Source organism: Podarcis tiliguerta, assembly GCF_965153285.1.
Source record: "Podarcis tiliguerta genome assembly, chromosome: 6".
NCBI classification, from domain to species: Eukaryota; Metazoa; Chordata; class Lepidosauria; order Squamata; family Lacertidae; genus Podarcis; species Podarcis tiliguerta.
In genome coordinates this window covers 23,158,795-23,182,408 of record NC_139539.1, presented here as the reverse complement: position 1 = coordinate 23,182,408, position 23,614 = coordinate 23,158,795, and the positions used below count along the sequence as shown (strand labels likewise).

At 46.3% G+C, this 23,614-nt stretch overlaps 1 protein-coding gene across 2 annotated transcripts in view; it reads left to right on the top strand.

The window, feature by feature from the left end:
* The first annotated feature begins 7,299 nt into the window (after window positions 1-7,299).
* The window catches only part of SRC (SRC proto-oncogene, non-receptor tyrosine kinase), a 100,434-nt gene continuing 84,119 nt past the window's right edge, over window positions 7,300-23,614 (top strand). For both annotated transcript variants that reach the window (XM_083446939.1, XM_083446938.1), the window contains exon 1: window positions 7,300-10,550. The gene's annotated coding sequence lies outside the window, so the exon portion shown is untranslated. The remainder of the gene's footprint in view (window positions 10,551-23,614) is intronic.

Here is a 23,614-nt window from a genome sequence, read left to right as displayed (position 1 = left end):
GTTACAGACTCCGCTAACCCAGAAATAGTGCTTCAGGTTAAGAATTTTGCTTCAGGGTGAGAACAGAAATAGTGCTCCGGCAGCAAGGAGGCAGCAGGAGGCCTCCTTATCTAAAGTGGTGCTTCAGGTTAAGAACAACTTCAGGTTAAGTACAGACCTCCGGAACGAATTAAATACTTAACCTGAGGTACCACTGTATTCGTAAGAAATTTGCAAAGCTTTGTTTTCATTCCCCCCCCCCGAAGGGTAGGATAAAAATGCTATAAGCAAACAAAATTTAAGGATTAGGGCCTCATTTTCACCTGGCCATACACACTGCCCTGGGATTGCTGTGGTCTCCTCCCCCCGCCCCCAACCATACCCCCACTCAGCAGATTTTGTGCTGGATGCATACCCTCGTCAGGACCCCATTGATTTCAATAGGACTAAAGTGTGTGTGACTTAACTTAAAGGTAAAGGGACCCCTGACCATTAGGTCCAGTCGTGGCTGACTCTGGGGTTGCGGCGCTCATCTCGCTTTATTGGCCAAGGGAGCGGGCGTACAGCTTCCGGGTCATGTGGCCAGCATGACTAAGCCGCTTCTGGCGAACCAGAGCAGTGCACGGAAACACCGTTTACCTTCCCACCAGAGCAGTACCTATTTATCTACTTGCACTTTGACATGCTTTCGAACTGCTAGGTTAGCAGGAGCAGGGACTGAGCAACGGGAGCTCACCCCGTCGCGGGGATTCGAACTGGCAACCTTCTGATCGGCAAGTCCTAGGCTCTGTGGTTTAACCCACAGTGCCACCTGCGTCCTGTGGGTTAACTTAGTATGGATCAAATCCAGCATCTTTTAAGATTGTGGCTTCAGGCATGTCACTATCTCAGCCTCAATGTCCCATCTTCAATACAGGGATAATTATATTGACCTTACAGCATTGTTACAACAAGTATTACTGATATAATTAATGGAAGCAGCTTGAACATTTAAAAATCATTAGCAGTAATAGTAGAATCATAGAATTTTAGCTCTGGAAGGGACCAAAAGCATTATCTAGTTCAACCCCCTGTAATGCAGAAATCTTTCTGGTCAACGTGGCGCTTGCACCAGTGACCTTGAGATTAAGAAACTCATGTTCTACCAGCTGAGCTATTTAGTTTCCTATTTAGTAGTGTGGCTATGTTACAGGGATGCTTTCTTATAAGACTTTCTGCTCATTCCATAAAGAGCATTCTGGTTACTCATGTTTCTCAAAGTGCCAAAAGTTATACATTGGAAGCATCCCAGAAAATGATTAAGAAAGAGTCACAAGGACCAGCCCATTCTTAGTTCCTTCCTTGTGCAAAGAAAAGCTATCTTCAAGTCCCAACACTGAACATTCTCTGCTGTTTTAGCAGTGTTTTTGCAGCAGCGACAGCAGTAGGTACAATCTTGGGAGCTGAGTCATGCCTCCTGGAGCCAATTAGGGCAAATTTTGTTTCCCTTGAGGGGCTGGCTTTTCAGCCGAACTCTGCTGTTTATTGATTCATAGTGGAGCAGGGTATGTGTGAATATTTGTTGATGGTTATCTTTGCTTGGTGAGAGTATCCTCAGAGAGCTGATTCCAGTGATACATTGCTCTGCTTACACATTGAAGATGTTAAAGGGGCATGTTGTTCTGTCCTGTATGCAACCAAACTGCATCAGAATTCACATGCATCAGGGATGGGGGAGCTTTCTAGCCTGAGGGCCACATTGCCTTATGGGAAACCTCCCAAAAGCCACACTGCCAGTAGTGGGGCAGGCCAGAGGATACAGTAATCTATGGTTTGGAAACCTCAGGGTTGGGCTATTGCAATGCCCTTTGCACTGGGCTGCCTTTGAAAACGGTTTGGAAGTTTCAATTAGTGCAGAATGTGGATACTCAGTGGATGACAGGCATCATATAATATAGCACCAGTTCTGTTATAACTACACTGGCTGCTGATTACGCTTCCAAATCCAACTCAAAATGCTGGATTTGAACTATAAAGCTCTTCAACACTCAGGACCCCAGCATTTTCTGGGTCACACTATGAACTGACGTGCACCATTAGACCTTCTTTGGAGGCCCTTCTCCAGCTCCTTTCGCAGAGGGATGCTCAAAGGGTAGTGATGAGGGAGACGGCATTTTCAGCTGCAGGATGCACTCCCTAGCAAGGGTTGCCTGGTACCTTTGTTGACATCTTTTCAATTCCAGATAAAGCAGTGTCAGATTTAGAGCAGTTCCCCTACACAAAGCGCTAAGCTGAAGGGGCACAAAATTGAGAAGATCCATGATTGAGAAGATCCATTTGGGAGTGCCAAATCTTGCCTTTGCTCAGGGTGCAATATTACCAAAGATGACCAAAGTCCACCCATGGCAAAAGGCTTTTCCCAAGCATTTGATAGAGATTATGTTGTTTTGTTATTAGTGTGCTGGCAAGCTTCCAGCGGCTGTTACGGGGCTTGCTTGCTCTGTTTTTATGGTATTATGTATTTATAATTATGCTTTTAATATGCTGCAAGTCACTTGGAGACTGTTGAGTAACAAGTGACTAACCGGTCTAATAAATACATTATTATTATCTGTTGTTGTTTCCCCAGTGAATAACTTTTAGACTTGAAGGGCCATACTTGTGAATGTTGTTAGTGTGGGGGCAGAGAGCAGAGGATATTAATTTCCAACTCAAATGCACACCTAAGGTAGCCTTTTTCATTCCATTTACAGACCCAGGAAATGCAGGAGGAAATTCAACAATTATACATGCGGAACGGGTTGGGGAAAGCTGCAGACATGAGGAATTCAATGTTGGACTGTTATGATCAATCTGTCAAGTGCAGGCATTTCAGCTTGCCTTATGGAATTACTATTTAAAATTTTATACCGCCCTTCATCTGAGGACCACAGAGTGGTTTACAATATAAAGGTAATACTCTTGGTTCTCCTTTCCTCTCCCTGCATATAGGACTCAGCTATACAGCTGCAAATAAAACGTTTTAAATGTGTTGTAAAGTGGAATATACAAATGTGACACTAGATGGCAACAGTGAGTTATGCCAGATTCAACACATTTTTCAAAACTTTTTTTAAAAAAGCATTTTCACAGCGTTTTTTATGTGTATAGATTCCACCATAGTTTGGGGAGTTCTCCTAATCCCCCCCCCCATCAGCTAATTTTAAGTGGCAAATGGGGGAGGATGGGGGGAAACCCTTTTGTGCTAGCAGGACTTACTACTCCCACTAGTGCAACTATTTAATTGAATCCAGCCCAGGAATGTTATTGAACAAAAAGGTTCTCCTTTCTGCAGTGATTAGTAGAGAACATAGGATTTCGCCTTATATGACACCCCGACATCTCAGCATTGTCCCCTTGATCTGGCAGCAGCTTTCCAGGGTCTGGAGGTCATTTTCATCACCTGCTACCTGATCTTGTTATAGGTGGTGATGACAGGGCTTTAACCTTTTCCTGGCAAGGTGTGTGCTGTCTCTGGGCTACAGACCAATATCACAGGGGCAGGCAATGTAACAACTCTGGGTGCACAGGCAGTGATAATAAGAGTGGAATTGGGTTTTTTTTTTTGTGACTCCTTTGCTCCCCATGACTCACAGTTGTGTTGGCTTTCTGCACAATCATGGGAAATTATGAAATGAAAAGGGACAGGCTGTTGGGTTGAGAAGCAACGTCATTCACCGGGGGGGGGGGGGGGCATGTTTTTTCTTTCCTTCTGTTGCTCAAGGCAGGTTCTTGTGTGAAACAGCATGTTTCTCAAATACAGTTCAAGAGAGCCTCTATGTAAGGTCTTGTTTTCTCCAGGTACACAGTTAGTAGATTGGGTTTTTTATTACCTGATGTAATGGCTCACAGAAAACCAATAAGGGTCCTGAGGATCTAATAACTCCTTGGTTCACCCAATTTCTTCTTTAAAAAAGAAATGGACAGTAACATGGTAAGCAAAGACTTCGTTGTTGATTGTGCAATGTATGTGTTAGGGAAAGGGAGGGGTTGCATAGATTCTCAGATGATGGATCAGCATCTTATAAATGTGCCCATCTAAAGATACACACACAGAGAGAGAGAGATGTACAAGAAGTTGATGGTATAGCAGATGAATAGGCTTCAAAGCTAAATACACAACAACCTAGCTTCACACTTCATCTGATCCTATCACCATTCTACACTCATTGGTCAGGGATTAATTACTTCAAAATCCCCTTGTGCTAGTGCAACTCAAGGATCAATCAGCAGAGGGAATCTACAATGGGATTCTACAGAGCCACTATTCCACTAGGCAGAGTTGGAAGATTGGTGTAGAAGACAAGCGGAACAAGAACATTATTATCACTTTCCAACAGGAACAGGAAACACCTGTATCCACTCAAATGCAATTAAGTTCAGTGCCGCCTAGTGACTAAAGCTTGTAATGGCACTATCCACCCAGAAGTGAAGTTTTGCCCAGATCCTACGCTCATTATTTATCAGTCAGTTCCATCCTACCTCTGATGACAGCATGTTTTGCCTTTAAAAAAGGTGGCTAAAATTAAATACATTTTCAATAAAGAGTTCCCAATGATTGACTCTTCTCTACTCCACAACTGGTCATGGCACACTAACAGGAATATATAATCCCCAGAAAGGGAAAGACAGGTCTGAAATAGAAAAATCATGCATCATTTTCTGCATCACACTGCCTCCGTGTCAAGAGAACTAGGAAGCCGCAACTGGAAATGATGGTGGGAAACTATGAACAGAAAATACATGCGAAATAATCAGGGAGGGAGAGGTAGGCTGATTTGCAAGACCCACTGTGGATCATTGTGGGACAATTGTAAGTTGCTTTAAGCTGTTTTTAATATTGTGTTGTCATGTTGTGTTTCAATGTTGTAACCTGCCCTGGGATTTTAGGGAGAAGGGGTGGTAATAAATTAAACAACAACAATGGTTGCCAAATTGTGGGACAAGTGCTGTTGTGGCTATTTGGTGCTCATCGGAGCCCCCCAAAAGAGGACTCAGGACAGCAGCATCACAGATGTGGGTCCTTGGCTGCCGCCTGCGGATGCCACCTGCTGGCGTCAGGCCTGCAGAATCAGTGACGGATGGGGACCAGTGTTCTTTTGAGAGATTGCTGCCATTGCTTCCCTAGGGCTCCTGGGTATCATCCACAAAAGACAGCAGATAAACAGGTGTAGCAGTGTCCAGCATAGAATATGCTGTGCGGGGAAAGATGTCTTTGTTTCTCCTGTGTCATGGTGAACAGCAGAGTTACCCTGTACGAACAAATAGGTTTGCAATCCCGTTTCCATGTGATATTGTTACAAATTAGGGCACTTCCAGATGACCTGTTTATGGAGGACTTATTCTGATTTGTTTGCAGGGAGGTTAGATGACATTGTGTCAAAGCAAGTGTTACCCCACGCTTTTCAGTGCACTTTCCCATCAACCCCTCCCCCAATCTTTGGGGGGGGGGGTTCTGCACAAGATGACCCCATCAGCTATTATTGTGCAACCTGAATTTTCTGGCATGTGATTAAATCCCACTTAAAAATAGTAATGCTCTGAGAGCGCCCTTATTCCAGCTCTCATGCTGTTCAATTAAGAACAATGTATGTTAATGAATGACAGTAGATCTTAGATGCCCTAACCTTAGATGTCTTAATCTTAGACGGCACTCATCTTTGAAATCACCAGGGGGCACACACAATGAGGATATGTGCCAATGGGTCCTCGGCTGCCCTAAGGCCTTGCCACAAGAGCAGTAGCAAAAGTATTCAAGGGTGGGAGGAAGACTATCTCAGTAACTCAGTGTCCTCCTGCTCCTTCCCCCAGTTAGAGTGGCTGCAAAAATGAACCACATAGATTTGAATCACAGCATTGCCTGAAACATAGTGCCATTCTATTCTGCCTTGGTCAAACAACACCTGGAATACTGTGTCCAGTTCTGGGTGCCACAATTTTAGAAGGATACAGACAAGCTGGAATGTGTGCAGAGGAGGGCGACCAAATGACTGAGGGTCTGAAAACCAAGCCTTACAAGGAATGGTTGAAGGACCTGGGTATGTTCAGCGTGGAAAAGAGGAGACTGAGAGGAGAAATGATGACCATCTTCAAATATCTAAAGATGGAGCAAGCTTGTCTGCTGCTCTACGAGGTAGGTCCCAAACCAATGGATTCAAGTTACAAGAAAGGAGATTCCAACTAAACATCAGGAAGAACTTTCTGACAGTAACAGCTATTTGGCAGTGGAACAGTCTGTGAGGGCCTGGGATTCGGGCTCGGACTTGGAACCAGAGGAGTCTCAATTTGCACCGGATCCTTTGCCTCAGACATCATCTGAACCACGCCTGGCGCCTGATCCTGAAGAGTCCCAGTCTGCACAGGTTTCCCTGCAACAAACCCCAGCTGGGCCGAGTCAGGGGCCTGAGCCTGCCCTGACTGCAGATGCGGGGATTACCTCGTTGCCTTCAGCTGGGCCATCACTTACAGCTGCTCCACTACCGATTGGGTCAGGGGAGGCTGAGGCGGCCCCTGGGTCTAGTAACCCACTGACGTCTCCCGAGCTGCAGAGACTAAGGTCTGAGAGAAGGAGAGATCTGAGTACTCGCAGGAGGAGTGCTCGCCTTCGGGCAAAACAGGGAGGTGAGTCGCCGGGGGATCAGGGCCGTCCGTTACCCCGACAAAGATAAAAGGCTGTTGGACCCCGCCCCAGGTTGCGGGAGTGACATTGCTGTATGCCAGACCCTGCCTGACATCCTGTACCTGTCCTTGCCTGGTTTCCTGCCTTGTCCCTGCCAGACTGACTCCTAGTGGAACCTACGGATTCTGGACCAGACCTGGACCGTGGTTCTTGGGTTACCTCTGGGCCCAGCACATGGTCTCCCTCGGGAGGTTGTGGACTCCCCTTCCTTGGAGGTTTTTAAGCAGAGGTTGGATGGCTACCTGACATGGATGCTTTAGCTGAGATTCCGGTGTTGCAGGGGGTTGGAGTAGAAGACCCTTAGGATCCCTTCCAACTCTACCATCCTATGATTCTAACTAAATTTGGGGTCCCAAAGGCTGCATCTGTCATATGAGGATAGCACAGAGTCTTCTTGACACTCATTGCTCTGCACACTTTTGCCTCTGCCCCCGCTCACCACTGGCCTGTGGCCCCCGGTTGAATAAAAGGAAACACAGCCCTCAAGCTGAAAAAGATTCCCCACTCCTCTCTTAAAGCCTAATAGATGTATTGCAGCTTTAATGGACTAGAGCCCATTTCATCAGATGCATGGACTCCATGGAAGCTCACACAACAATAAATCGAATCATCTTAATGTCTCTTAACTCCTTTTATTGCTTTTTGCTGTCACAGACTAATATAGCTACCCATTCTGAAATACATCCCATTTGCAGGGTTAGCATCAACTGACCAGCGAAGAATAAAATAAAACATTTAAAGTATGCAAAGAGTGTGTTTCCTTCTGCCGGTGTGCAGATAGCGCCTTATCCTATGCACCACTTACTTGACTTGAACATTAACTCCCACTGAGCTCAATGACGATTTCTCCCAAGTTAATATTCATCAGAGTCCAACCTTAGAATTAGAAGGCGCAGTTTCTGGGTCAGGAAGCTTGACTTCTAAATCCAGGCGGCTTTGAGTCCCATCATCTCATTTTTTACGAATTTAATGCTGGCAACATGCAAACTAGGTTACTAGATCAGAAATCAAATGGCAATGTAATGCCATACTGAGAGAGATTGTTAAAACAAAGCCCTGTCATTATGAACATAGGAGATGTGAATCCTTGAGGCAGGCAAACAGCACTAGTCACAGTGCGGAAAGGGGGCTGGGGAAGACAGCTGGAAACTCCTTAAACCGTGGATTAATAAATAATAATACAACAGATTATTCAGGCTTTGCTGGAAGGAAAAACATGCATTTATAATATTTCGCACAAGGTTGTGATCTGCCTCAATAGCTCAGTTGCATTCCTGGAAACCTAAGAGCAACTGCTCTGTTTAGATTTCAATTCAGCTTTAGCCTTAAGGCTCTGGATGAGTTACAACATACTTAAAACCCAACAAACCAAAATAAAATCATTGCATACTATGTGCCCACATGTAAAGCGGTTCCCCATGTTTAATCTCTTTCCCTCTCACAACAACTTTAGCCCTAATCCATCAGGAAGTCCTCTTGTACAAGCCCTGCTGAAATCAAGGAGGCCAGGCCACATTTGCACTTTGTACTAGGGAGGCTCTGGGTAAAGCTAAAGCTGCAATTCTATGCACACTTACCCTGGTGTAAGTCCCTTTGAACTCAGTAGAACAGGCTTTATCAGAATTATAAATACTACATGTGGTTATAATTAAGAATACTTAATATTTACATTGAATTCAAAAGCAAGTTGCTTCGCAGGTATTAAGCTGCTGCAATTCTTGCAACAGTCCTGCAAGGTGGGTCAATATTATTATTCCTATCTCGCAGATGGGGTGCTTAAGGCTAAGAAAAAGTGACCTGCCTAAGGCATTCTAGTGAGTTCATGATTCAAACTGAGGACTTGCAGCTTTGTGGATTGAGTCCACCAGAGATCTTCATCAGGCTGTATGTTATGCAAGGGGGCTTGCTATTGAAGCAATAATGTTTGCATTGGTTTGTTTTTTAATTTAGAAAGGTCATTTTTGTTATAGAGCATTATAGAACTATAGTTCTATAGTTACAGAACTATAAAAATCAAATGGGGAACAGCTCGGTTGGTAGAGCATGAGATTCTTAATCTCAGGGTGGGTTTGAGCATTCCTGCATTGCAGCGGGTTGGACTAAATGAATCTTGTGGTCCCTTCCAACTCTACAATTCTATGATTCTAGCCTATGGCTCTCCAGAAGTTGTTAAACTCCAACTCCTAGCATCCCCAATAGCATCAGCAACTGTCAAGGATCATAGGAGTTGTAGTCCAATCACACCTGGAAGTTCCCAGGTTGCTTATACCTCTTAGAGAACTTTTAAAGAGGCGTGGCTGTGGAGGCATGAATTCACCACCACACCTCTGAGTCCTATGCACACATAACTGGCAGAAAACTTCTATTTCACTCATGCATGGGGACTTCAGTATAAACAAGTATGGGGCGGGAGTCAGGCTTCACAGCTGCCACCCTAGGCATACTTCCCTAGAAATAAACCCATCAGTGGGATTTACTTCCGAGTAAACGGACCTGGGCTGCTTGGCTGCAGCTTAGCCCATCGCGCAAGAAGGGGGAACAACTGGGAACCAGGGCCGACCACCCCACAAGGCAAGCCGAGATCTTGTCTGCGTAATTCTTGGCGCTGCGGAACCTCGATGCCTGTTCAGATCCCTGCCTAAAAGTCCACCATCCCCCTCGAGCCAAGCCTTCTCCAAGCGCTGGCCGAGCCGAAAAAAGACACCCACGACGTCAGTTCGCTGCTTGCGGACGTCACGCCTTTGCTCACAACTACGCCATACCCTCTCCAACTAAACTCCCCCGGCAGGCAGGCAGAGCCACCGCGGGCTCCATTTTTTTGTTGTTCCCGTCGCCTCTTTTAGAAAAACTAAGCGGGTGGATGATCCCCGGTGATGATGATGATGATGATGGAGGTGGAGGCGAGGAGGAGGCGGCAGCTAGCGAAGGAAGGCGGGGGAGTTCCCCTCCCTCCTTAAAAGCCGCTTCCGGCCCCGCTGCCATATTCCTTTTTTGGAAGGGGGAGGAGGAAAAAGAAGCCGAGAAAGGGAAAAATGAAATACTGTATAAAACAAGGCAGTCGAGGCTGACGGTGGTGGCAGCCGCTGCGTTTGGAGAGACTCTCATAGCGTAGCGCGTCGACGCCAGGGCGCCCGGTGCCACGGGGACGGGCCTAAGGAGTGGCGCTGGTGGCGACGAAGCTTTGGATTCCTTGCTGGATGCTTCTGCCGGAGAAGAGCTTGAGGGATCTCTGGCGCGAGGTGGGGGCGGAGAGAGAGGAGACGGTGTCGGAGGCGCAGGCGGGCGTGTACCTCGGCTGCTGACCTCACTTCTCGAAAGCGCTCCAAGTTCACCATCCCTCTCCAGCCATTTGCCGATCTCCAGCCTTCTGCGCACCGGGAAAGGTTGCTGTGGGGCAAAGGCATCAGGAGACCGGCTCTGTAAAGGCGCACGCCTCTCTGGAAAGAGAGAGCGAGCGCGAGAGCGCGCTTCCGGCGCGCGCACACACACGCATCCTCCCTCCCATTCCCTGGCTCGCTCCACACAAAGCGAGCGCCTTGGTTTCTCTTCCATCTCGGCTCTTTCCAAGCTATATGTGCGAGAGGAACTCCGGAGCGCGCCGGCTGGCCAGCGCCTGAGCTCTCCGGGTCCTGCCTTTGCGCGCCGTCTCGCCTCTCTGCGATCCCGCCCCCCGCCCGCCTTTTTTTTTAATCGGAGCCATCGATTCATTTGTTTGCTCCCTGCTTGGCCCCGCTGAAGATCTGGCCGGTTCCCGTGGTTGGGAGGAGGAGGAAGAGGAGACGGGGCGAAGGAAGGAAGCCAGGCGTCTCCATCTGGCCCCCGCGATTCTCTCTTGCCACCAGGAGACTTGAAAGAGAGAGGAAATAAAAGGAAGGTAAGTGTCTGCCGGGTTATGCGGGAGGGGATTGGACTGCTGTGCTTAATATCCCGGCGTCTCCGGCCGGGCGTGATCTTGACTAACTAAGCCTTGGTTGTAACTGACTAAGCGAGCTTTGTTAATAGCCTGTTCTTGGAGAGAGGAGGAGGAGGGAGAAATCAAAGCCGCAGGACCAGCAAACGTTATTGCTGCTCCCCCTGAACCCCTCGATTTCTTTTTATAAAGGCAGCAATCATTCCCTGCGAGTGGCACAGATGGATTAAGTCCCGAGGTCTTTTTTGTTTTTTAAAGGAGGTAACGAAAGGTGTCTCCTGATACGAGTTGTTGTGATGGTTCTGCTTTCTCGGTTTGGGCTTTTGTTTGGGGAGGGGCGCGTGGAAGGTCGAAGCCGCCCGGAAAGGAAGCGAAGAGCCTTTCCCCGGATCGTGTTGTGCGCGACTTGGTTCCGATACACTTTCTTTTGTTATGATTCTCCCTCTGCTTGGGCGGGCATGATGCGCCGCTCGCTCCCTAATCTAGGACTGTACTTTCTCTCCCCCCACCCCACTCCCACACACTCCCACTCTCGTAGTATATATTCAATCCAATCTCTTGGGCAAAGGAATAAGGTGGGGGAGAGGCGTAATCTGGGAGCTGTATCTAGGCCAAAATATGAAATATTTATCATGCCCGCTTCGATGGTTTTTCCAGTCCAGCTCCTTTTATTTTTTAATTTGCTATTGGTAAAATATTCATTTTCAGGGGGGCGAGGAGGCGAGAGAGTACGAGTGTTTGTGTTTATGTTGTGGCAGTATCGTTCTAGGAGCACGCCTACAACGCTTTTCTTTAACCTGGTCACGCCTTAAAACTGGTGGCAGCCTGGCAGGATTTAATCTCGTGCAAAATTGGGGTGCTACTTAATTAACTAATAAATGGAGAGATCGCTGCCTCGTAACTTCTCGCTGCTGCTTTTATTGTGTGTGTGTGTGTGTGCGCGCGCGCGCGGCGTGAAGCCGGCGGATGCAATGTGAGGCAACCCAGTTTATTGTCACATAAAGGCGACGTCCGTCATTCTCCAGGAGCGGAGGTTGGGCAATCTTCCCGAAGACCTTTAAGTGAGAAGGGCAAAACGGTGTGTGCGTGTGCGCGCGCTACTCTGAAAAATTGCAAAGAATTCGAGAGGGGAACAGAGTTAACTCCTTAGTAGCTGCCAGAGAAAAGAGCAAACTGGTACGTTCTGTGCTAGTTGAGAGAGAATGTCCTCTGTAGGAGTCCCTTTTTATTTTGTCACTAGCAAGGCTTCAGGTGCCCTTGTTGTTCTCTTGGGGGCTCTTGTGTCCAGTAAAGTTGTGTGTTCTCCCACTGCAGGATCTTCTCCTCCCTTCAAACTTGCTTGGAGTGCAATGCATGGAGTGTCCAGTGCAAATCAGGACATCTTTCTGTCCGTTTTATCTCGTGTCACAAACTCACCGGGTGGCCTTGGTCAAGTCCCTTGCTTGTCTCAGCAGGCATACGGAGAAGATCCTAGACCAAGCTTACAGGGTTTGTTTGAAGTCTTGCTGTGACATGATGTTGCAGGAAGTGCTTCACACCCGTGGAATGTGCTGCATAAATGCTAAGGGTGAATATAATGAAGGGTCCTTTGGATTAAGGCTTGTGCAACCTCCTCTCTGCATCCTCTGAGAACTCATGTAAAGCCTCACCTGAAGGCCAGGGAACCCCTGGCATGTGAGGTGACATGTGGAGAAGAACTGCAGTAGAAAGAGTGGTGGGGAATAGCAAAATCTGGTTGGAAGCAATGCACTCAAGCAAGCTCAAATGCAACCAGTATTTTTGGGTGACTTACATGCTGGTACTTGATGTGTGCATGTGAAATACACAATAGGAAGGAGGAAGAATGTCTTGATGGATCTCTGCTGTGATTAGGGTCATCCAACACCCTCCTTCCAACAACAGTCAGCCAGATGTCCCTGGGAAGCTTGAAGCATGAAGGCAACAGATCCTCTCCTGTTGTGTGTCTGCAGAGCCTGGCATTCAGTGGTATATAACATTGTTAATACTGTTATCGCTATTAATCATCATCATCATTTATTAAACCTAGTAGTCACTTGTCACCTGAAAGGTCTCCAAGTAACTAAGCATTGAAGAACATATATTGAAATACTTTATAAAGTTAAAAAAAAATCATATATAGATCATTGACATTCCATAGAGCTTATAAAAAAGCAGCCTTGCCAATAACAGGGATAACAGCATTGACAACACACTAACAAAAAACCGAGACAAAATGATATTCTCACCCACTTACCAGTAAATAAAAACAAAACTCAAACACTGATATGCACCCTTCCCTAGCCCAGAAGGCAGCCATGTCAACCCAGGATATATATATTTAAAATCTCCCTACCTGCAGCCAGAAGTCTTGGCCACAAGTTCAGCAGCTGCCAATCAGTGGGGTCCTCCAAGGGTGGTCTGGTGCTTCTCCTTTCCTTGCAAGGAGAGCAGCAATAAATGCAGAGAGATGGCAAAAGTTTGCCTTCTCTGCAGTCTTTCTGGCTGTTGCTCCTCTACTCTCATTGTTGGGGGCCTAGATCGGCATAACATACTGTGCCATATAGACCTGTGCCCATGGGCCCAAGGCATCTGCTAAGACTTTCATTGATGCTCCTGGCATAATCTGGAGGGTCACAGGTTCCCTTATCCCCCCCGTCCTGAGCTATCTAAAGTGGCACATAAGAATCCATCTTATACCATTGATCAGTATTGCCTGCGCTGATTGGCAGCTGCTCTGTAGAGTTATCAGTCGGGACATTCCCAGTCCTACTGGGAATTGCCAGGGATTGAACCTGGGACCTTCTGCATGTACAGCAGATGCTGTACCACTGAGCTAAAGCCTTCCCCAAGGGCCATGGCCATCATTCATGTCAGTGAATTCCACAAGGTAATTATGGAATGTGTGTAGAATTTCCCCCCCTTTTTGCCTGTCCTGAATTTGCTGCCAGTCCACTTCTGATGCAATGTCAGTTGCCCCACATCCAGCATATGGGAAAGAACTCAAAGCTAGGAGTGCTTTTTTAAAACAAACGAACAGGAATAAACATACAATTAGAGTGACAAGACCCCTTGGAGACTCCCACATTTTTGGGTGGCATAAGGCTAAGCCCCTATAGTTTTTACACTGCCCATTGCAATGAATCTGTAGTCCCTTTTTAAGGTGCCACAGGGCTCCTCCTTACCTGTGCTGCTGCCATTCCATGATAGACATGAGAGTTTCCAACACCAAGGACTGACTCACATGCATGCACACACTTGCCAGGGTCTGATCCTGCCCTTAATCTGGCTCACAGATGAGTATGTGTGTTGTCTTTTTTGATAAGTGTTGTTCTTCATGAGTCTGTAGGCCTAGCTTCAGAAGCTAGCAAGGTTGGGCATTTGCCAGGGTGCAGGATCCAGAAGAGGGTCCGCATCCCTTCTCATTTTTACTTCACTCAGAGTATCCAGGATGTGGAAACCTATGACAGTTTTCAGTTTGCATGCCTTCCCTCTTCCAGGCTAGGGAGACCCATGCCCGAGAGTCTTCAGAATCTTGGAGGCACTATTGGGCAATTGTTAAGCAAAAGATGAATGGGACATTGCCCCACCAATCTCATCTACCTCCCCCACCGGCTGTCTACCTCATTACTTTCCACCAATCCAGGGGTGGCACAGCTACCAGTCTCCTCCTCAGTCTCAATGTTGTATTTGAAGAACTGCGCAGGGAGGAGGATAATACCAGAATTAGCTGGTTCTGTCTCTCATTGGCTCTGGCGCCACCTACTGTTGACCTCCCAGCCTTTTGCACCACTGGTGGGTTGCAGCCATCACTGTTGTCAAGTAAGCTGAAAACCCTGCCATGTCTAATCAGTGAAGGCTCTCTTGGGCATGGGAGTCATGACTTGTTTGCCAAGGAGTATGTATTGGTGAACTCTTTAAGATTTTTTTCTCTCTCTCTCAAAAAGAAAGAGGAAAAAGTATAGGCCAAAGCTGTCCCATTATGAGATGAGAGATTAGCAGCATCGGTCAGCTACTCGGCTGGTTTTCCAGGACACTTGAAAGGCAAGTGAAAATGACTCTTGTGGTGAAGCATCTCTTCCAGCTGTAATGAGTCAGGGAGTGCTGGTTCCTTCCTTTCAGTTTTAAACCAAGCTAGCTCTTTCATAGCTCTTTTAGGGACATTCCGTTGCCAGCAGGGAACTATACAGTAAAGTGTGTAATCTGTACAGTAAAGTGTGTATGTCCCACGGAGGACCTTACGGTCTTCAAATAAAAACATGTTGGAGATTTCGGGCCACAGGGAGGTTAGACTGGCCTCGACCAGAGCCAGGGCTTTTTCGGCCATGGCCCCAATCTGGTGGAACTCTCTGTCACAAGAGACTTGACATCTTTCCACAGGGCCTGCAAGACAGAGTTGTTCCACCAGGCCTTTGACCAAGGCACAGTCTGACTCCCTCTCTTCTTCTGTAATCTTCGTAGAACTCTAGCCCAGTGGTTGCCATTAATTCGATTCTGAATTGATTCTAGAATGTATTTTAATTAACTGACTGTGCGGTTTTATGTACACTGTGCTATTTTTACCTGTTGTTAGTCGCTCTGAGCCCGGCTTTGGCTGGGGAGGGCAGGATACAAATTATTATTATTATTATTATTATTTATTATTACTGAGATTCTAATAATCCTAATACACACTATTGTGATATACAGTAGCATGCTTTTCAGTAGACAAGAGCAGGAGTGGGGAATTTATGGCTCTCCAGATCATAGAATCATAGAATTGTATAGCCGGAAGGGACTCTGAGGATCATCTAGTCCAACCCCCTGCAATGCAGGAATATGCAGCTGTTCCTTACGAGGATCAAACCTGCAACCTTGGCATTATCGGCACCATCCCTGATCTGGAGCAAGTCCTGCCATGGTAGGATACTCTTCACTTGACTTGAATTATTTCTCTTTCAAAATCATGTGGGATAAGGCTTATCAACATCTTCCAAGGTAAACCCTTCCATTGTTCAGCTGATTGGTTTTAAGGGGGGTAGGGTCTTACCGTAGATTGAGAGGCAATACAAACCACTGCTAGAATTAGAAAATGTTTGCTGCTGTTGTTAGAAAGTATTACTAGTTGGCCTCTTTTGAGTAGATCTAGAGATCAGTTCTTCCATTTTTGGGTGGGGGAAGTGAAGACAGATGGATATCTAATATGAAATGAAACTGGCTTAACAGCAGGGAAATGATTCACTTTTTCTGCCCTGAAGAATTCTGTAAGCATGTTGACTATTGTTTTGGTAGTCTGAATCCTAGCTGTACATCTTAGACCCATAAAACTGTCATGTAAATTGAAAGCCGGGTTAATGATGGATAGTGGTTGGCATAATTGCATGCTTCCTGGTCCATACTTTCCCAGAGATGAGTGCACACCTAGGTGCATGTGCATCTTCAGTCTGGAATAGATGTGAAAGTGATTCTTCAAACATGGAACACATGGAAAAGGAAGTTAATTGTCCCAATCAAAACAGTTTTCATTCTGAGCATTCTAGAAACATCGGTTTCTTCAGTAACAAAGTTGGGTGCTGTTTAGGAATGCTAAAATATGTTGCAAACCACTTGTCTGAGGTTGAAAATCCAGTGAAATATTATTCTGACATGGAACTTGGAAGTAACAGGTCATTGGAAAGTCACTGGTGACTTGCTCATCGGTGAAGTCTGGAATTCCCCTCCATCAAGGGATGACCTGGCAGTTGCCTAGAGGTACCCATCGAAAACAATGAATCACATGTCCTAGTTATCACTATTCACATCTTCTCCTGAACAGGAAGGGATAATGCATACACACATACACACCACTGGGTATTAAATATAAATCATTTGGGGGCTCAAAAGCAGCATTCAAAACTCCCATTGTTCTAGGCGCATTTTGCGACATGGAATTTCATTAGCGCGAGCAGTTCCTGAGCTCTGGGCACAGTCCTGCGCCTAAGATTTTGGATTAAAACTGCAGAGTGGAAGGAAAGGAGGACCGTTTCTGCCTCCCCACTTCCAGCTACTCTCTGAAGACTGGAGAAGAGACCCTCTTAAGAATAATAGGGGGTGGGCAGGGGAAGGACTAGACCATGTTTCTAACACAGCCCGAAAGAACAGGTACAAAAAGGGATGCACACATTTCCCTAGATAAAGAAGGAAATGAACAGCTTGTGTGTTCTATTGTTCTAGGACTAGATGAGGTCTGAAATGATGCTTCAGTCCTAAATGTGTGTCTCTGTGGGAGCGGCTCTGAGCAGTTTGCTGTGTTTGACATGTTTCAGCATCTTCCTAGCTAACAGACCCAGTCCAGATGTTGTGCATCCTTTTGGACCAGAATGCAGCCTGCTGATCAACTCTCCTGTCTTTCAGTTTTATGCTCATCTATTGTTACTGGTAGAAGGGTCTAGGGATCCCCTCCAGACATCCTTTTTATTGTACATTCATGATGGCATCAGGATGATTCTGTGCAACCCCACTTTCCATACTCCAAAGGTTTTGGGGAGGTCACAGCTGTTTTATTTCCAGACTGTGCATGTCCCATAGCTTCCTGCTGAAATCTTGGGCTGGTTTTCTCTTGTCCTGCCTTTGTTGCACCGTAGTGCAAGAGTGCCCTTCCAGATGCAGTAACATTAGGAAAGCATTGCAGAACAACTAATACAGAGGAATTATGTGTGGATGATCCAGTATAAACCCACCATAGGGACACAGGTCGTGCTGTGGACTAAACCACTGAGACTCTTGCTGACTGGAAGGTCGGCAGTTCGAATCCCCGCAGCGGAATGAGCTCCCGTTGCTCTGTCCCAGCTTCTGCCTACCTAGCAGTTCGAAAGCACACCCGTGCAAGTAGATAAATAGGTACCGCTGTGGCAGGAAGGTAAACGGCGTTTCCGTGCACTCTGGCCACATGACCCGGAAAGCTGTCTGTAGACAAAAGCCAGCTCCCTCAGCCTGAAAGCAACCCCATAGTCACCTTTGACTGGACTTAACCATCCAGGGGTCCTTTACCTTACCTAAACCCACCATTAATGTGCTATTATTGTGCCAATGCCATATATTTGTGCCCCAATTTTTTTTTGGGGGGGGGGAAGGGGCCTGAGAAGGAAGTGCAGTGGAGAACATCTGGAATTGCAGTGATTTTAACTAGATGTATCAGAGGGAGAGGTGATTCTGAGTTCTGCCTGCGTGAGTCTCTGCAATCTGTAGGAATAAGTGCTGTTGTGCGGTGCCCATTCATTTGTGCTGGAAAACTGCCCTGGTGCATTTTGTGTGAGGAGATTAGATTGGCTTTCTTGGTCATTCATGAAACCCTAGGTTGAGTACTTATTATTGGTTTGCTAATGAGCACCAGTCTTTTTGGGAGGAGTACACAAGCTGAGTTCCTTGAAGTGACCTGATTTAATCCAGCTGCCTCTCTTTCCTTTGATAGACTTCTAAAGGAACACAGACACTATTTTTAAAGCCTCTTCTACTAATGACTACACTTTAAATTTTATTTCTGGCATGAATTTAGGAAATTTGAGCGGCTATCTAAAGATCTATTGTTTCCTGCGCTGCCTACTTTACAGCTCGGTTTGTAGCTGGCGCTTTTATATCTGGTGGAGAATCTCAGGTGACCTCACTTCCTCAATGCTTCTGGCCTCCTGTTGCATAGCCAAGCTGGAAAGCCTCCTGATGATCTCTCGCTTCAGCTGGTGTTAAAACCCTTCACAAGTTTCCTTGAAAAGTCGGCACCTCTCTTCTGATTCCTCTAAGCTAGTGGCTGTAGTCCAGCGGGTGTATTTAAAATGAGCTATTTGGAACTGCTTGCTAGAGTAAGTTAGTCAGAAAGCCTTTCCCGGAACTTCTGGAAGCAGCTTGTGGGTGTGAAGCCATCTCCCTGACACTCAGTTTTTATTATGTGCAGGGTGTTTTTGCACTGGGGGAGCTTTCAAACATGCAGCGCTTCACTTGTATCTCGAACTGGTTCAGTGCAGATTCACAATTTTATGTTGCTGGTTTGATAAATTGGTCTTGGCGATGTTCAGGCCTGAAGATATGGTGGTGCTTCTGACTGGAGAAGTGACTGTTTTCTCATCCTTTCATGACTTGATGGTCAGTGATATTAATAAAGCAGCCTTCTCTAAACTGGAATTCTGTAGACGTTTCGGGCTATAACTCCCATCAACTGCTACCAGTGTGTTCCCCACTCCATATTTACAGGTAATGGAGACTTGGAACCCTATGATGCAACCATCAAAGCATTCAAAGAACCAGAAATCTAATGGACCCCCCGCCCCACTCCAACCCCACCATGGCAACTCCACAAGAGGGAGGTGGTCTAAACCACAGAGCCTAGGGCTTGCCGATCGGAAGGTCAGCAGTTCGAATCCCCGCGACGGGGTGAGCTCCTGTTGTTCAGTCCCAGCTCCTGCCCACCTAGCAGTTCGAAAGCACGTCAAGTGTGAGTAGATAAATAGGTACAGCTCCAGCGGGAAGGTAAACGGTGTTTCCGTGCACTGCTCTGGTTCGCCACATGACCTGGAAGCTATCTGCGGATAAACGCCAGCTCCCTTGGCCTATAGAGCGAGATGAGCACGGAATCCCAGAGTCAGGGGGTACCTTTTGGAAGTACTGTACGCTAGGTGTGTGTAAAGAGATCTGTTTAACACTGTGAAGCAACTTGAAAAACCACTCCTAAATTATAAGCAACATTTCAACGGAGGGGACCCCAGCTATTAGGATCTGCTTTAGCTTCTTCCATCTCCTAAAATGCACATTGCTAATGAATTGATTTTGCTGGGGGGGGGGGGGACAGAGAGTAGTTCTAGGAGCTAATTCACACAGCTAGGGCTGGTTCACAAATACTTCCTAGCCTAAGTGATGTAATGTTGTCCACCTTTTGGGATGTCACAGATGATTTGGAGATGCTTTGCTGAACTGGTCCTGCCATGTAGGAGCATAGATTCATATCCTATGCTTAGCTCTGGAGGAGCGTCTTGAAATGGTCTGCTCTCGACTGCTGCCTAATCCATTTCTGTAATGGATGTCCTTTTGTTTTGAAGGATTAATATAATGATCCATATTCATCTTGGCTCTAAACACAATTAATGCCTCGCATTTTGAAGCATTATGGCACCATATGGCAAGTCACCCAACTCATAATGTCCCCTAATCTTCAGATTTCTGCTTAGCAACCTTAAAGATCAGGCCATTGTTGCCATGCAGAGTCTCACCAGTGTGCTTGCTATCCATTGCTAAATGAGGTATGTACTTGAGGAAAACTACAAACAAATCAAACTGTGGTCATGTGATCTGAAGTGTGATCATAGCATAAGACAGGGAAGTGGGAAGTTTTGAGATCTAATTCTGTCTCTGATGTGCATTCCCCTTAGGAAATTTATTCAAACCTCTGTTGTCATCAACTTCCCCTTTAGTAATATGAAGTTGAGATTTAGTGTATCTCAATTTGAGAAAATGTTTTTGAAAAATTGGCTCCCGAGAGTGCTGTTTGGGATGCTCCAAATGTACAGCTATTGGTAGGACTATTTCCAGACTAGGAAACAGCTATTTGCCTGGTTACCTGAAGCAAGCAACAGTCTCCTGGGTAACAAGACAAGGAAGCCATAGCTGGGTTCTTCCAACATGCTCCAACATGGGGCTACTTTTGAAAACCTTAGGAAACTTCACCTGGTCCAGAATGCAACCACAATGACATTGTTGGGTATGCACACTTATCACATTCCACCAACATCTGCACTGATTACCAGTTTACTTCTGGGCACAAAGTTTGGGTGACTATCTTTTATCGAAGTCCTAAATAGCTTTGGTCCAGGATACCTTGGGGATCATCCTGCCTGCTCCCTAAGATCAGAAGGAGAGGTCCGTCTCCTTGTCTCACCTACGATGAGAACGTATATGAATGAGACAAGAGAGAGTGAGCCTTCTTGGTGGCTCCACCTATATTATGGAACACCCTGCTCCACAAAGTACAGTTGGCTCCTGTGCTGTTTCTTTGCTGGTTGTCAAATACTGCATTATTCCAACAGGTTCTCATCGTATGTGGCGGATAATGTTTCCCCCCCTTAGTTTTAATTGCTGATCCTGCCTCCTTGGCTGATAGTTTAGTGATTTTGTTCATTGGAAATTGCCATTTAAAATGTTGGGGAGCCAAGGGCCACATTCCCTTCTGGAAACTCTTTCAAGGACCATGTTCAAGTAGTGGGTGGGGTCAGAGGCAAAGGTGGGCGGAGCAAGACATGTAAATGTTATCTTTTGCTGATTGGCCAGTTTCTGGACATACTTGCACAGACCTCCCCTAAAGTTTGCAAAAAAAAGTATCTGTGTTTAGGGATTGATTCCTGTAATTCTCTGGCCACCAAAATTATTTCAAGGGCACAATGTTGCAGTGCAGCAGGTTTTTGAAAGTCAGGCCTGATTGAGATTAGCTTAATTTCATAACACTTTGAAGGAAACAGTTTTCTCATCTTCTGTCTTCAGAGTACTAAATTGTAATCAAACTCTTAGGAACATCGGAGCAGCAGCCTTATACATAGCCAGAGAGTTGGTCCATCTAACTCCCTACTGTCTACACCAGGGCTAGCCAACAAGGTGCCCTACAGATGCTGTTGGACTTCCAACACCCTTCATCCCAGCCAGTGCAGCCAATGGCCAGGAATTATAGGAGCTGGAGACCCAACAACATCTGAAGAGCATCATGCTGCTACTCCAGGTCCATAATGACTGGCAGTGGCTCTCTAGGATTTCAGGCAATGGTTTCTCCTAGCCCTACCTGGCGAAGGTGAGGGTTGAACCCAAGCCCTTCTCTGTGCAAAGCAGATGCTCTGAAAATGAGCTACAGCCCTTTCCTCTTACTTTCTCTCTCTCTCTCTCTCTCTCTCTCTCTCTCTCCAGTTCTTAACCAGGTGAACTTGCATCAAAAACCCAGCTTCATCACCAGATTACACATTATGCACCATTATGGTCCTGCAGCTATAGCCTTGCCCTCGTGGTGGTTTGAACCGTTCCTATCGTGCATTGTCGGTAGCGCATGCCAGTAATAGGCGAGGCCATACCTGGCTTATGCCTCACCATGTTGCTCATGACAAACTACTTCCCCCCACTACGTTGCTAACTCATGAAATACAAATAATGTTTGCTTTGGGCTAGTCATTCTGAGGTTGAGGTTCAGTCCACCTTTTTTCATCTCGTTGGCTATTGTGAGAACAGAATGTTGGACTAGATGGGCCATTGGCCTAATCCTGCAGACTTCCCTTATGTTATTACGCCAGAGTTGCTGGATATCAGAAGCAGTGGGAGTCCTAAATCTCTCACTTTCCTTCCTTGGGCATGGCACACGGATGTCCTTAAGAGTTGCAGAACCCAAAGGAGAGGGGTATAAATTTCTTATCAGAGCCATCTGGGCTGCCTTAGGTGTGACGCTGGAAGGGAGTTGCAAATGAAAAGAACAGCATGCATTCTAATCACCGCCTGGAGAAGTTCTGTTCTGCATTTCTGTCTTCCAGATTGTGCATAGGCTTCAGGTGCCTTCAGATTGCTTCTGCAGTCGTCATGTGCTCGGTGGGTGGCCTCTCGGGTCTTGGGAAGCTGCTGCCAGGATTGCTTGAGAGGCACCCCAGTCAGATGAATTGTGGGGAGGCAAGGGAGACGGGGTGGAGTTGCGAGGAAAACCTGGGAAAGCATATTCCCTGAGCACCAGCTTTTGTGTGCAACACTGTGCACTTGCTGGGAGGCGGCAGCAGGGCAGCAAAATCTTGAGTGCCTGCAGGACCTGATTCTCAGCATAATGGCTAAGAACCTGAGGGTTGTCTCATCTAATGCTAGTCCTACTCAGACTCCACCAGATGAAGTTAATGTACCATAAGTTAGTTGTGTCTATTAATTTCAATGGGTCTGTTCTGAGTAGGGCTAGCATCTCAGCTACAGAGTGGGAAGTCCCTAGTCTAAACCAGGGGTCAGCAACCTAAGGCCCATGGGCCGGTAGCAGCCCACCGGCACATGGCAACCCCTGCTGCTGCCCGCTCTTACCGGCACAGTGTGGGGACCGACTTCTGGGTTGATGGCGCCTGCGCACAGTATTCAGATGCTGATATGGGGAGAGCAAAGGTGTGAGCCGAACTTTTCCATATTGTGAACAATTTTATTCAGGGGTTAATAGGAGCGCTCAAGAAAGGAAGTCTTAGAGTGTAACATGGATCAAGGTTGGCTGTGCTGTCTTGCAGTGGGGGAAACTGGTCTGGCTCTGACTTCAGACTTGCACTATTTACCCTTCAGAGTTGAGACTAAACATTCTGGAGTGTTTAGCCTGTGAGGTACAAAAGTAAAGAGAAATCTTTTGCTTTACAAGGATAGAGGTTTGATGCAAGAACTAGGGGAAAATATTATGCTGCTCCCTTACAAGTAAGCAACTTGTACAGAACTGCTGACTGGATCAAGTGGCAGCTAGGTATTCTGTATCCGGGCCCTTCATTAGGGAAAGAAACGCTGTTTCTTCAACAACTCATTTAGCAGCATAAATTACGGTACACTGAGGTCCAGCTCTGAGAGGCTTCTGGCGGTTCACTCACTGTGAGAAGCCAAGTTACAGGGAACCAGTCAGAGGGCCTTCTCAGTGGTGGCACCCGCCCTGTGGAATGCCTTCCCATCAGATGTCAAGGAAATAAACAATTGTCTGACTTTTAGAAGACATCTGAAGGCAGCCCTGTTTAGGGAAGTTTTTAATGTTTGATGTTTTATCGTGTTTTTAATATTCTGTTCGAAGCTGCCCAAAGTGGCTGAGGAAACCAAACCAGATGAGTAAGGAATGAATGAATAAATAAATAATAAATAAAAATTATTATTATTAATTAAATGTTTAGTCATGCAAATCAAGGCTCTGCTTGGAAGACCTACAACACAGTCCTTTGCATGTTTACTCAGAAGTAAATCACATATTCAATGGAGCTTTCTCCAAGGTAAGTGCATAGGATTGTAGCTGTAGATTCTGGTTTCGTCATTGGTTCCTGGGTGACCTTGGCAATTCCTACCTCTGC